Genomic DNA, 12,893 nt, shown 5'->3' with positions numbered 1-12,893 from the left:
AGATTTAGCAGTAATATTTTTTAGAAAGCATTAAAAAAACCCTATGGGATAGGTGGCATTTATTAATAAGGGCACTGGGCATGCCTGTTTATGGTCTGTCCCTGTGTGTCTGTGGACGGTGAGCACTACCCCTGAGATTTATGCCTTGAATAGCGTGGGAAGGAGCCCAGTTTTTTTTTCAAAGTAGAATCTTGGCAGATGCCAAACTTGTAAGGAGTGATTTGCAGCGTTTGGGGGTGGATTTATTTTTCTCCTCACTTCATCACTTTTTAAATACCAAGAACAATTTTATTTTAATCTTCTACTGTTAGCAGCTTCCTACTGTAACCCATTGAGTTACATAAAATGCCACTTCATTTTATTGCTTTTGAAAGGCTGATCTATAATCAGACACGTCTGTGTAACCACAGGGACAGCTATGGAGTTGCAGGGCAGCAGTGTGTCGTTCATGGAGTTGTTATTAAAAGTGTTTATGCATTTACTATATATAAAGATGTAAACCCATATATGGCTCAGCAAATTAGGCAAAGGGCTTTGAAGTTAATGTTAGGGAAGTCAATCATGCAAACCAGTCTGTGGAGCCAACATTTCCTGCCTAGCGCTCCAGCGGCTGCTATGCCAAGGAGGCTTTCCTCTTCACTCTCCACGTAGCCAGACTTTGGTTACTCGGTCTATTTAATTTTCCAGTCTGTCGCCATTGTGAAACTTCCATCCTCAGGATGATCATTTCCTATAGTGCTAGGGAAAGGGAATAAGAAAGAAGAGGAAGGGAAACTGAGAGGGAAAGAAGGGGAAGGGCAGTTGTCAAGGCCTGCTCTGCATCTTCATGTACTTTCAATGGGATTTCTTGCCCCTTCCTCGGGATATGTCACCCTGACCAGCAATGGAGGCAGGCCTTTGGAGTAGGTGGAACACATCACCATGGCTATTTGTGCATCTGTCAGTGAAAACTAGTATTTTTGACCCTCCAGCTTTAAGCTGAAAATCTGTCATGGTTCTTCAAGGCAGCAACTCCAGAATTTCCATGCTTGGAGACTAACCTTGTAATAATACCTCTGTAGTTCAGGAAGAAACTAATGCCCCTCGTGATGAGAAATCAGTCTGATAAACACTACACCAGGAATAGCTAAATAAATCTCCTGGAAACCTTTGCTGGAAAGATAGCCCTTCCTCAAATACATCTGCTGACTCAAAGCCCATGCTGCTGTTAGTCTCATTAGATTAAGTCCGTATTTAGTACTCATGAGGAGTGCACATTGAGAGGATGTCCATATGGATAGTATAACCACAGCTATCTGACAGCAGTCTGAGTGATATGGTTTTCTCAAGGTGCATTGAGTGATCTTTACAAAATAAATGCAAATTTGACTCTTTAGTATGCAACAGCCTAAGCTGGGCACATTTTATCCAGACTTTTCTAGTAAGGATTCTCAAAAAAACATAGCTTTAGGTAGAAAAGGGTTTTCACAAATCCCAAGTGTATTCCATGTATGAAGCGTAGAAGAAAGAGCAAATACTAGTAACTCTGGTGTGATGTTTTCTTCCACTGCAAGGTTTTTCCCATCCTGGGAGCCCTCCAAAATGAGGGAAGTAGTCAGACGGGGTAAGGGAGTGCATGCTGTTCTGCCCTGCGGGCTAGATTTTACTGCCTAGTGCAGTAAATGCAGTAATGTTACACATTTACAGAATTCCACCCTGGTTTTCTTTTCTGCTCGCCTGGCTTGTGCTTTTCCAGCAGAGGGCAGTGGCATATTTCTAATTGCAAAGCTATTAAAATCCAGTGAAAAATGCAGAAAGGTTCTTACATATGCACACCGGCGCAGAGATAAGTAGGAGAGTTCATACGAGGTTTGTCTGTTATTTAGCAACTGGTTACATCACCGGAAAAAGCAAACACTGCATGCAGGAAAGTGAGGGGAGAGAGCTGTCTGCCTGCATTTGGGCGTATTTAGTGGAAAGAGCAATAGAGAGTGTCTCTGTATTTTCTCTGTCGGTTGCTACATTTTCTCCTTTTTTTGCTCTGACAGGATACATGGAATTAGCAACTGCTACACTGTTGTCAGCTGAGCAAACAGAACCTGCTCACAATTTCAAGCCTGAACACTGGCTTACTCCAGTACTGGGCAAATGATTTGATCTGCAAGGATGCCAGTCTGTGACTCAGAAATTCACTGTATGCAAAATTGTCCAGGGAGGAAAAAACCCCAGCAGCATATTCCTTCCCTTTGGCACGCATTACCCAGTCAGCTCAAGCACAGTGCAGAACTGCTGGGCCACAAACTCAGCTGTACAGCTGCCCCATGGTCATTCCACTGTAGGGCAGGACTGACCAGAAAGCTGCTCCACTGGAAAATGGCACCGTGTTGAAATTAATGTGTCTAGTCTGCGATTTTGGACTCTCACTGGCATGTCCCTCTGACTCCACACCTTCACCAGCAACAAGCTAAGGGAAGAGCAGTGGTCTGAAGTAGATGGGAGAAGGGGTGGGGGGCAGGGAAGGACATGACCTAGTTTAGCCTCACGACCCAGTCTGGAATCACTTACTCTTCCTGGAGACAGCTCACAGGCATGTCTACTGTGCCTGTGGGAAGAAGGAGCAGTAGGAAGGGAGGCCCAGGAACAGCCGGGGCTTGATGTACAGAGCAGGGCACAAGACTAGTATGGCAGATGTCATGACACCACTGTTTCTTCAAAATACTTGTGTTGTTGGTATTGCACAAGTTCACAGTCACAGCACAGCTGTGCTACTGGCACATCAACTTTTGGTTACCTTACACAAGTATGGCTCTGCGCACGGCCAGAGCCAGCATGAGCTCCCCAATGTTTATGTCCTCCCTACAACCAGTGCTCACTTCCCAGGAAAGCAGACATGCTAGTATGCCTCTCAGTTTGGTGGCAAACATCTCCTTGCTCAGACATGATCATTTTCTAGAATTATCTGAGGTGCAGAATGATCTGGGGATTATGCAGCACTGCTCAGGTCATAGAGCCGTAATTGAGAGTGTACAACAGAATACTCAAGAAAGAAGGGCAAGCATGGGAAAACAGCACTTGCAAAAGCTTTTCAGGGGCACTGGGTCACAGGGGATGAAATACTGTGGGTTTCCATGCAGAGTGCAACTCAAAGAGCTCTCAGAGGAGTTTTGTGTGTGTCTGCAGAGGTCCAGGCTGAACTCTGCAGGGAGGGCAGCTAAAGGGGATGTAGCTCCCGCAGCCTTGCTGGACCTCAACCCATGGGTGTCTTCTTCATCCTTTCTTCAATGTAGCCTAGAGTCCATGGTAACTGTGGAGCAAGATTTGAAGCAGTATGGCTAATACCTCTCGCATGTTAGCAAGACATGTTCAGGGAGACTGGGAGTTACTTAAAATGGTAGTCCAAAGCAGCCCCCACCCCTTGCTGTAGTTAAGTGGCAGCTCTTACCAGAGATGAGGAACTTACCTTTATTTTAGCTGGATTAGATCCTCAGATATTTGCACCCGTTTTAGCCAGAGGCATGGTGATGTGAGTCTGTCATGGTATTCCTGATCTGGCAGGACAGAACTGCCAAATTCTGAGAGAAAAGCCAAATGCACATTTCATTGCAGAAAAGATCAGTCAGAAAAAGATCAGCATAGGCAAAAGCAGCCTGTCCCTGAGAGTGTGACTGTTGGATACTGTTGCTGGGTAACAGCCAGTTGATTTTAACGCATTCTGCTCTTTTATTCTCATTGATTTTTTAGTGTCTTCCAAAGATGGGTCTTTTTGACTTGGCCTTTTGCTTTCACCCAAACCAAAGCAAATAGGCAATCCTCTGATCATATTTTCTCATACCAGATGCTGTATACGAAGTTTCCTATATTCAGGCAAAGAAAGCTTCTCCCTGCAATCAGTTTTGACATCACTTGGAAACCAGTGTAAGGATAGTCTACCAATTGCCTCCTGAACAAAGCAAAGGTGAAGATGTCCTACTGAAGCACTAGAAGACTTTCAGGACAGAGAAGACCCTCTGTCCAGAGGTGTCTAAAAACAGGCTGAACCTGGGCTTCCTAAACCCACTCTTCATGGGTGCCACCATGAACACTGACAGCAGTATCAGATGATACACAGAGACCACCTCCTGCCCTGTGATGATCCTCTCTAGTTTCATGTATCTATTTTTACTAACACAGCACATTGCCTGAGGAGGAAGGTGCTCCCACAATAAATTCATCAATGTCCTCTCACCTCAGCTTACCTTCTTCTCTCCTCCAATTTCTCAGCTGCAAACCCTTTGTTCATAACAACTGCCTCATCCACCAAATAGCTTCACCCTCCCTAACAAGAAGCCTAGAGCCATCACACTCCACACTGCCATTAATCACTTCATTCACCAGCTTCCCTTCACTTCCCTTCACAGCCCATCCCTTCACTTACAAAAACATGTTGCTGTAGGTTTAAAGCAGAGATGACCACAAAAGCAACATCTCTTAGCTCTTGAGCAGCCTGGCCCTGGTACGGTGCTGTGGGGTAGAGGTCAGCAGTAACCTGCATGTGGGCTTTTTATACTAGAAACCGGGTCTTGTCTCTGGCACCTTTATGAACTGGGTTAAATTTGTGCCAGAGCTTCAGGTGTCTGTTTCACTTCTTAACCTTTGTGCTAAATTAAAGCAGTTGCCTGTGGGAGCATGGCAGCTGGTGCCTCCATTGACTCTGCCAGTAAAATCAACAGGGCATTTATTTCCCACTTAAAAGAAATACATCCACTGCTGAAAACACTGCAAATGACATTTCAGTGTTTTCTTTTGGTTAGGCTGAAAAAAGAAAGTGAGAAAGAAGCTTCAGGGGTAATGTACAGATGAAGAAGTTTAACTGTTGAGTTTACTCAAAAGTTGACATTTGCCAGGGATGGCAAGAATTAACTTCTCAAACACTTAGGCAAGCAGGCACAGAGTCTGCTGCAGTGGCCTCTGTTTAAGAAGCCATTTCATCAGGTACTCAGCAGGCAGTGGGATGGGAAGGATCTAAGGAACAACACATACTGGTACCACATGCTTAGACAGGAATACCCCAATGCGCGTACACATGTCCCAGAGAGGTCTGAAAAATGGGCGGTGTGTTTGTTCTCTGCTTTTTTTTCTGAAGTGCTATATAAACAATCCATTACAAAAGTAAAAGACTAGCTGCAGTTGTCCAAAAGTCAAGATAAAGAAATAAACAAATAGTTTTCCAGGATGTTTGCAAATAAATGTATCAACCTAATTCCACATTTAGACATTAAATTAAATGGCTTGGTTTTTGTTATTTTTCATACCATAGGAAAAAAAAAATTCTCCCTTTGACAGAGAGTCTTTCCTCCTAAGATTGTAATCTCTGCCTAACAGGGAGTTTTATGCACATAAACCTTGCGTTGTCTTAGCGTATACAAATCATGACAGTTTTGGCTGCCTGATGGTAGGAGCTGCAGTGGCTTATTCTATTAAACCAGACATTTCAATGTGTGTTGAGCAGCCCTGTGTTTGTGATTGGCATGTGGGTACTTTCAACCAGCTTGTTTCTCCCTTGGCTGGCACAATGCCAAGAGAAGCATTTTAATACTAAGGTGGATGTGGAAAAGTAGCAGATGCAATAGCTGAGGAACAAAAAAAATATTGTTTTATGAAGTGTTTTGGCCCATTTACCTGTTCCAAATAATTACTACTGACTAAGTGCCTGAGTTCAGAAAACAAAGGTTGTTTGTCTTGCACAATTTGTCCAGTTTGGGATGGATAGCGTCCATTTAACCAGAATCCACATGTAAGATCCTTACCTTACTCACAGGAAGTTTTCTTCATATCAGCTAAAACAGGATCAATCTGCTGTAACTCATTTGCCACGCACTTGTGATTTATCTGTTAAGCCATGCTGTACAGGAGGATGAGGAGCATCAGCTTCACTCAGGTTAATCATAGCCCTCTTACTTTCCTCAGGTGAAGGGCTCAGCCTGAGTCTAGTATTGTGCTTAGTCTCCCTGTATAATTTTTGGTTTTCTAGTGTGGATGTCCTTTCAATGGGGCATTGGAGCTGTTGTTCTCCAGAATTTGTTCATATATTGCAACAAAAATGCACAATGGCTGTGGATTATCCGCTTTAACATTTTAGCAGGATCCATTTAGCTGAACAGTAATAGCTTTTAAATTCAGGTAGTTTTATGACATATATATTTTCACTGTGGAGGTAGCAGAAGCTTAAAACTGTGGGTGGATGCTTCACCACGTGTTATCTCCTTGGCTGACCTCTCACATCTACAAAGTCTGACCTCTTTTCTCAAGCACTCAGCCCTCCCTTTCCATAAATCTTAGGGCTCAGACTTGCGATGAAGTTATTGCCATTTAAAACATTTGCCCTGTCCTCCTGAGTCATCAGGACAAGCAAGTTGAAAATTTTTCATCTACCTCTTTTTCTCTCTAACATGTTTTACCTGTCGGTTGCAACAAGTTAAGAATTGCGCTGGCAGCTGCCAGTCCTCACTCAGCTGATGCACACTGAGTTGCTGTAACAGAGCTATGTGCTCCAGACCTGAATGCACTGATTTATTAAGCGTGACATGCTACTGATGACTTCTTCTTCTGCCTATGAGTCAGGGTATAACCAGCTCTATAAAAACTGATAAATGATTGCTTGTCTTTGCAACGATTTTGGTCATAAGAATAAATTATTTCAGAGTGGATGAATGAGGCAATACTATTTGTAGCCTTTATAGCTGAATGATTTCTAAATGTAAATTAAATTATCATTTTTAAAAGGCAGGAACATCAACTTAAAAGACCACTGGATAACACATATTTAGTGTCTAAAAATATCTGAACTTTTTGTGGAAAAAAGTCCTCTATCATACTGGATTTATCATACTTTCATCAGCAGAAGGAATGCTGCTTTCAAGTTTATGGCAGTGGAGTTATAGGTGAAAACAGATGTCAAAGTCTTGAGTAAAGAAGGGGGAACTGCAGCTGGTCAGTCAATGTATGAGAGTGAATGTACAGCACATCTTGCACTTCTCTGTCTGAGAAGATAAAAATCCATTTGCAAGCACACTTACTGAAATGTAAATCAACTGTCTCCACTTGTCCTGATCAATCTATCAATTGCAAGAAACTATCAGATAGCTTAAACTAAAAACAAATTTATAGTTAAGGATGAGCCAAAACTAAAAACCAAGACAAAGGGCGGCTTTAATTGTGTCATATATCTCCTGAAAACATGAAACTGAGATAAAAGCTATACCAAGTCTGGCCCCAAAGACTGTCTCCAGGATGGGTGGCATATGACTCCTATGACACTGTGTACCAGGTGGATGGCCCTCTGGGTTACTCTGTTCAAAGAACATCAGACCTACGATATGTCCATTCTTGAACATGGTCCTGTTGGAACAATTTGTATTTAGTGCTCAGTGAGGGGCTTAGCACATGACCTGGCCTCTGAGAACAGCACCTGCCTGGGCATTCCTCTGAGCTGCCCTTCTGAAAAACAGGGAGTGAGGAAGGAGAAGTGAGTTGAGTACACACTACAGTGTGTAGCCCAACGTGGACACCATGTACATTCTTACTGGGGATCTTCAAGAGCTGCTGCACTCTGCACTGAGACCTGCACGTAGAGCCTGACATGAGACAGGTATCAAGGTATTATGAGGGCAATAGAGCACTAGTAACTCCTGAGTCCTGTGAGCTCTGCTCAGTGAGTCTTGCTAGAGCACCACAGGATTTACCCCCACCAGGAAACTACATTATAGAGCAAGACACTATGTCCCCCTTCCCTCACATTCCTGACAGTTTTCATCTTGTGGTTGCTATGCCACTGAAACAAGACCTTCCTCTTGACAGCAGTGCTAGGCAAAGCTCAGTTTCTGCGAGATCATTATTCCAGCTGTCACCTCATCCTCAAACTTCCTGTGGATCTCCTGGTGATCACTCTGACACTCACAGCACACCAGCACTTGGAGGTAGAACACACAGGCAGAAAGGAGATAGCACTTCCCAAGCACCTCACTGGCACCCTCAGAGCCTCATGCTCTTTATCTCAGCCCTAGGCTTCGTCTGTGACCCTCAGCAGTGCCATGTTTTTCACTATCTGTTTTCCTCTGGCAGCAGTTTAGAGATAACTCCATCTAACAGGGCACTATTCTTAGCCAGAGGCCCAGCGGCAGGTGCAGCCGTGGGCACAAAGCCGCACGTGGGAAGGTGGCAGAGCATCAGTGATACCATCCCTGTGAGCACCCTCAGGGCTTCAGGCAAACTGGGGGTGATCAGGCGTGAGTGGATGATTAAAAATAAACTAATTCAGGACCAGGTTACTGAACAGCTAGAAAAAAATCCTATCTAGAAATTTAGAGGAATAATGAGTGATAAACAGCCATGGAGTAAGCAGTGATAAGCCAAGCAGAAGCCTTTGCTATTAGAAGTCATGCTGCTGGTGGCAGCTGCAGCTGTGTCTGTGCTCACTGTGCTCCTGTAGCCACAGCAGTGACAGAAATGCAAAAGTGGAAGTTTTATCTTTCTTAGAACTTTTTTCTCTCTGTGAAAAGTGCTGCCACTCATGCTTGGCTCAATAAATGCAGTCCCACTTCTGTATGGAGCCGTTCATAAAAAAGCACATCAGAGGGGAAGCAGGGAAAAGTGAATGTCACTGAGATTCATCTGTGACATTAAGGAGCCCCAGACTCATGACCAAAGGTGTTCCTATGAACTCTGTCACATGCCAAATGTTAAACCTCTGTGTGGTATAACTGGCTTCAAATACATGTAAAGACACAGATAAATTGATGCATAAGCTATAAAGCAACAAAGACATTCAAAAGTAGTAAGAGAAAATGTTGGAGAAGTCTCGAAAACCTTTAGTGGAATATGTTAACAAACTGCACAATTTTAATTCTTCATCATCTTTTTTTCAATATAAAACAAAAACTGTGTATACAAAAAACCTGCAGACACTGACAGATGTTTTCTTTTTATGTATTTATGTTTCTAAAAAGAAAACCACCATGGGAAATAGTGGTCAAACCAAAGGGGTTTTTTGTCAGATATCACTTTTCATTCCACACTGGTTTCAATCCTGTGCTTTCCTGTGTTCAGAGGAGCTCTTCTGTGCCTGAGCAGTGCCACCTGACTGCAAGCAGCACTGAGGATAACACATTTTTCCCATTCTGTGAAAGCATGTAGAATTTTGCCTCCTTGATATAGAGAAAATCCATTGAAATAAGAATTCCTGGAAGAGGATCTTATAACTTAGGGCACTAGTTCTTTCTGAACTCTTCCAGTGCAAAGATCCAACAACTGAGGACATTGCAGGCTACACTGTGTGGCTGAATTAAAAATAGTTTTGCTGTCCTTTGAGGCTACAGTAGACAGTCTAAGAGCTGTCTCTACCTCCTACCATCCCCTCTGGCAGCTTCCTGAATGGTCTTATCTATTTTATAGAGTTTCATATGGCTCTTTGCATGTATGAATTTTGTCTCATCTAGTATCTGCAGAATTACTGAGTTACATGTTATACATGGAAAATTAATTCCCATCATGTCTGCAAAACTGCTGCCTGCATCCAACTTTCACATAGTGCTGGGGCTGCAGGGAAGCCACCTGGATCCTGTAGCAATGTGACCTGCAAGTCACTCTTCAGTCTTGTTATCCCAGAATACCGTTTGATTTGTAGGCCATTCTTTGGGGCACTGTTTTTTGGTTTTGAGGGGGTGAGTCAACACTCTAGATGCTAGCTGCTGTTGGATAACTGTTGGGCTCAGCAAAACTGGGACATCCTTAAGTAAAAGCAAGAGGGGGAAAAAAAAGAGAAATTGATGTGCTAGGTCTGAATGATAAATAGCTGCGGTAGAAATGCCTGATGAGTTAGAGCTATAAGGTCCCCCAGCTCTGGAACACCTGGCTGTGAATTGAAGGGGCCTGCCTACAGCTACTTCAGAGTCAGTTTTGACATTTACTGTTTTTTAATTCTTTCAGAATGTTAGGCAAATAAGAAGTTTTAGACATCTTTGCGATATTATTGCTCATCTGCAACACTTTTTGTCACTTTACTGAATGTTTCTCTACATTTACGTGGTGTCTGGGGCTTTTTAGCATGCCATGTAGACTGGTCTGTGAAGAAGACAGGCATGTAGGTTTTGCTCCCCTGACCAGTGCCCACAGGAACACCACACAAACACACAACATGGTCACATAGAGATACCTAACAAAGCTGCTGTGCTCCTCACCTACCATCTGAGCTCTTCATCAAGTTCACCCTCTTCCAGGTTTACACTCTTTGAAGGGTATGAGAAAATAATTGTTTCTTTTCTTTCTGGAGCCCAGGAAAAACATCCCTAGGAAACAGACATTTATTATAGTCTGGCTCAGCAGCAAAGCCAGTAAGTCATTGAATGTTGGCAGAATACCACTGAAGGCAAACCATAAAAGTAAAAAAAGGTTTGGTACACTGTGCATGCTGCTTCTTGTTCTGTATCTGGCTGGTGAATGGAGAATTCAATCTCTATTATGGCCAAACCAATACACCTTAAAATGTTTAATTGCTTGGAAAAATATCCTCCAGAAAAGACTTCGAAGTTTGCAACTAATTTCAGTGTGGTCATGGATTTAAATTATTTTCTTACTGGTTGTTCAACCAAGGGAGGTTTCAAATATTTTGGTGTGAAATTCGGAGAAACTGTATTTTCAAATTCATGAGTCGAAAATTCCTTGGAACCAATCAGTTTCTCCAGATAAGCAGACCATAATTTGCTTACTACATTCACTAGATCTGCTTCTGTCAAACTTGCTTAATTTTTATGCTAAAGATTGCTTACCTTAAATAATGTCTACTGCCTTTTGACACTGTTTGAAAGATGCACAAAAAAAAAAAGGAGGGAAAACTACCATTTTACAAAACTCCTATCAAATTCTCAAAATAACCTGAAAAAATAGGAATCATTTTCTTTAAGTACCACAAGATTAAGTAATAATACCATTAGGTTGTCTTATAATTGCATTTTGCTTCTTCAAACAATCAGATACATTTTTAAGCACTTCTCTTGAAAACATGAGGATTAGAAATGAACATTTTACTTTTTAAATGCAATTAACACAAGTAAACAAACAATATCAGTTTCAGTTGGCATAAATCAGCATAGTCACACTGGTGGAATTAGAGTTTATGCTGAATTGTTTCAGTTAATAATCACAGGTTCTTCCCATACATCTTTTTGTCACTCCATTTATCTCACATGAGGCTTCTTTCCCAGCCCTGTAATAAATTCTAAAGAATTAAGATATGAATGAATACAAAGCAACATTTTCACTGGGACAGGCTGAATCCATTTGCTTCGAACCATAACTGATGCAGCTACAGGCTGAAATGTTTGTCCATGCAAGAGATCTTCTCTTTATGTCTATAAATACTTAGTAAACATTCTCAAAGCTTAAGCAGTTAACTTAGGGTCTCACTGTGGTCTTGCAATGCACCAGAACTGATGGCATTGTAACAGCAGTGCCATAAGACATCAGGTTAGGTTAGAATTAGCCCTACAGGCTCCAGTGGCCGGGTATGCATCTGCATGGGGCAACCAGCACAGCTGTAGGAATGCAAACATGACAATTTCTACCTCTCTGCTAAGTCTGCTTTAGCTTTAGTTGTTTTACTGAAGCAGGAAGGGTTAATTGGGACACTTTTACTGTGGGCCCATGAGGGCCCCTACCCCCCTGTACACCCCCCTGTACACTTTTAATCTGCCTTAAACCATATTTTGTAAACTGCATTTCTCACAAGAAGATTCTGTCCTGTGCTGAGAGCATCGGATCTTGAAGGAACCACGATAAACGCTGGGCAAGGGTCCCAGCGCCCATAAATCTCACCCAGAGGAGCCAAGGTGACATCTCAATAGGTGAAATAGGCTAAGATCCAAGGCTTTCTTGAAGCCTCAGTGATCAGAACACAGAACAATAAAAAGAACGAAAGGTCACGAGGGTCACCTGATGAAGAGGAGAGAATTTGAGACCCCAGGATGAAGGCAAACAGGATTTACCACCATAATATTCCTCAAAATAGAGACCACGCCTCAATCTCCGCCCCTAACTCCACCTGTTACGAATATTGTAATCTAATGATGCAACAATATGAATATGTATGTGATTATGTTGTAATCATTACCAAACCTGTATAAAAAACTCACTGTAACCTAACCAAAGCGGAGCCTGTTTTCCCAGCACTAGCTGGCAGGCTGCCCGGCCGTCAATCAATAAATACCTGCTGTTTTAGACATAAAACCCTGTCTAAACAGTTTTTTTTTTTATCTGCTCTTTTCTGGGCATCATTACTCCTCTTACTCCCTTTCTTTTCTGGGTCACTCATGAGGTCAAGGGTGGGGGGACAGTGCTGGACCCCAGCCTGGGAAAGCTGCAGTTCCTTTGGTATTTACCTGTTTGGACCTGCTGGTCCTCAACAGGCATTGAGGGCTCTATGTGCTCTTTTCTCACTGGAAACCAGAGCTGTTCTTTCTCTCAGGAAAAAAAAAAAAAAAAAAAACAAACAGCCCAAACCCAGGATTGGAAGAACTGAAGATAAACTAAAGAGTCACAGATTTTTGTGGCCTTGGCACTCTGCTTTTGCCCCCTTTTTAAGGAGCTTGTTCTGGTTTTCCTGTCTCTATCACCATTGCTGAGGCAGGAGCGAGCCTAAGTGGTGTAAGAGAACTCCTCACAAAGTTTATTTTCTCAACTTAATTATTCTGTAACATGACTTTGGTCATAGCATTTTACAGCCACAAATAACGTAACTGTCTTGTGGTGCACAGTTGCCAAAGTAGCAGAACAGTGCTAAGTGAAAGACCTATTTTACATTAGCCATAATCCCTTTTAAACTGAGTGCTTCAATTTGTAATTTCCTGTCCTATACTACTGGTGTTTATTTTTTTTTAACTTCT

The sequence above is a fragment of the Empidonax traillii genome, unplaced genomic scaffold, assembly GCF_003031625.1.
Source record: "Empidonax traillii isolate 1590-97213 ecotype Southwest subspecies unplaced genomic scaffold, ASM303162v1 scaffold762:size303542, whole genome shotgun sequence".
NCBI classification, from domain to species: domain Eukaryota; kingdom Metazoa; phylum Chordata; class Aves; order Passeriformes; family Tyrannidae; genus Empidonax; species Empidonax traillii.
Note: the sequence above shows the minus strand (reverse complement) of the source record.